The following is a 2,500-nucleotide window of genomic DNA, read 5'->3' as shown; positions in this document are numbered from 1 at the left end:
GCAGCTATGCTCACCACTATACCACCAACGCTACATGCTGAAACTTGCCTAGCATGTACCATTGCAATATACCCAAGAGAAAAATGAGCTTGCTTATTTGCCTACTTTGCTAGATGTAAGCAGTGGGACACATGGTGATACTGCTTACAGACTTCAATTCAAGACTTCAGAAAGATCATGTGCCCCCCTGGATGATGCTGGTGCAACACACACAGCAAAGGACAGCAATTTGAAGTCTGGAAGATTCCAGGGCAAGGGTGGGAAGGATGAAAAGCTAGGTGGCCATGCAACCATTCCTGCTAACCCAAAGCTTACTTGTGCCCTACAACACATTGGCTTAAGACTTGACCAAATCCAATGCTCCAATATGGGGAAGCTTCTCTGTTTGCTGTTTTTTTTTTTTTTTTTTAAGTGCGGTGTCACAGTTCACCCATCTCTTCAACTGCAAGAACGGCCCAGGAGTAGTCTTAGCTACCCTAATATGTACGTTACAGCAGGGCCCTTATTACACTTTCTCTTACAGGGCAATGGAAACCGTTTTGCCCATGCGATAAAGCAAGGTGCAAAAATGAATTCATGCCTAGCAGAGGATGGTTTCGATCCATCGACCTCTGGGTTATGGGCCCAGCACGCTTCCGCTGTGCCACTCTGCTTCTGTTTGTATTCAACCTTCAAGTTTAAGAAGGGTACATTAGTTGAAATAGTTACACTACTATATATGTTACAGCAAGGCCCTAATGACACTTTCTCTTAAGGGGCTATGGCCGACAATTGGCCCATATGGTAAGCAAGGTATAAAAACCAACGTACACCTAGCAGAGGATGGTTTCGATCCATCGACCTCTGGGTTATGGGCCCAGCACGCTTCCGCTGCGCCACTCTGCTGCCATACAGTGAATGCTTCATTGTGGGAAAAAGTGGCGTTAAACTTCTTGGAGCACACTTACTTCCTCACTCCACAAGACACACATACATCCCCATAAAATCATTTAGCAACAACTGCAGGCACAGTCTCTGTGGCGCAATCGGTTAGTGCGTTCGGCTGTTAACCGAAAGGTTGGTGGTTCAAGCCCACCCAGGGATGGCCTTTCCTTTTGTGTTCAACAGTTGTCCGAAGAGAACCCCAGATAGCCATGTAGATTCATGGCTATCTGCAAGAACGGCACAGGAGTAGTCTTAGCTACCCTAATATGTACGTTACAGCAGGGCCCTTATTACACTTTCTCTTACAGGGCAATGGAAACCGTTTTGCCCATGCGATAAAGCAAGGTGCAAAAATGAAGTCATGCCTAGCAGAGGATGGTTTCGATCCATCGACCTCTGGGTTATGGGCCCAGCACGCTTCCGCTGTGCCACTCTGCTTCTGTTTGTATTCAACCTTCAAGTTTAAGAAGGGTACATTAGTTGAAATAGTTACACTACTATATATGTTACAGCAAGGCCCTAATGACACTTTCTCTTAAGGGGCTATGGCCGACAATTGGCCCATATGGTAAGCAAGGTATAAAAACCAACGTACACCTAGCAGAGGATGGTTTCGATCCATCGACCTCTGGGTTATGGGCCCTGCACGCTTCCGCTGCGCCACTCTGCTGCCATACAGTGAATGCTTCATTGTGGGAAAAAGTGGCGTTAAACTTCTTGGAGCAGACTTACTTCCTCACTCCACAAGACACACATACATCCCCATAAAATCATTTAGCAACAACTGCAGGCACAGTCTCTGTGGCGCAATCGGTTAGCGCGTTCGGCTGTTAATCGAAAGGTTGGTGGTTCAAGCCCACCCAGGGACGGCCTTTCCTTTTGTGTTCAACAGTTGTCCGAAGAGAACCCCAGATAGCCATGTAGATTCATTTGAGACAGGTTGGAATCTCATTCACGTTCATGAAAAGGGTGAGCAGCATCAAGTTCATGTCTTAGTGATACAACAGACATCCCTGGCAGTGTCTGTGACCAAATGAAGTTTTCTGTACCCCAGAAGCAGCAGTAAAGTATTAGCCGGGGATCGAACCCAAAGCCTGGCGACGGCTGTCAAGCCAAAGAAAGGCAGTTCAAGCCCACCCAAGGACAGGCTCGCTTTAGTGCCTTGCTAGCTATTTGTTTAGAACATTATAGAGTGTCTGCATTAAGTGTTGACCATTTAGAAAGAACTTTAAGCTGGCGTAGAGTCTGCTGCACCGGAATGGAACCTCTCCAGAGACTGAGCAGGTGCAGGATGTCCTAACTGTTCAGAGATCTTGTCTTGGTCTTGTCTTCCATGGAATTGTAGGGTGCCAAAAGCAAGCTCACATGCGTTGGCCGGGAATCGAACCCGGGTCAACTGCTTGGAAGGCAGCTATGCTCACCACTATACCACCAACGCTACATGCTGAAACTTGCCTAGCATGTACCATTGCAATATACCCAAGAGAAAAATGAGCTTGCTTATTTGCCTACTTTGCTAGATGTAAGCAGTGGGACACATGGTGATACTGCTTACAGACTTCAATTCAAGACTTCA

General features: G+C 46.8%; 3 non-coding genes across 3 annotated transcripts in view; 1 reads left to right on the top strand and 2 right to left on the bottom strand.

Moving 5' to 3' along the window:
- Nucleotides 1-31, bottom strand: part of TRNAG-UCC (transfer RNA glycine (anticodon UCC)) — a 72-nt gene extending 41 nt beyond the window's left edge. The window contains exon 1 of the tRNA in view: nt 1-31. This exon is cut by the window's left edge and continues 41 nt beyond it. This is a non-coding gene — a tRNA (tRNA-Gly).
- Nucleotides 32-1,719: 1,688 nt separating this feature from the next.
- On the top strand, nt 1,720-1,793 carry TRNAN-GUU (transfer RNA asparagine (anticodon GUU)). Its single transcript has one exon. It is a non-coding gene; the product is annotated as a tRNA-Asn (tRNA).
- A 497-nt stretch (nt 1,794-2,290) lies between these two features.
- On the bottom strand, nt 2,291-2,362 carry TRNAG-UCC (transfer RNA glycine (anticodon UCC)). The gene has a single exon. It is a non-coding gene; the product is annotated as a tRNA-Gly (tRNA).
- Between the last annotated feature and the right edge of the window lie 138 nt (nt 2,363-2,500).

This window comes from Hyperolius riggenbachi, chromosome 4 (genome assembly GCF_040937935.1).
Source record: "Hyperolius riggenbachi isolate aHypRig1 chromosome 4, aHypRig1.pri, whole genome shotgun sequence".
In the NCBI taxonomy this organism is placed as follows: domain Eukaryota; kingdom Metazoa; phylum Chordata; class Amphibia; order Anura; family Hyperoliidae; genus Hyperolius; species Hyperolius riggenbachi.
This window is presented reverse-complemented; position numbering and strand designations above follow the sequence as displayed.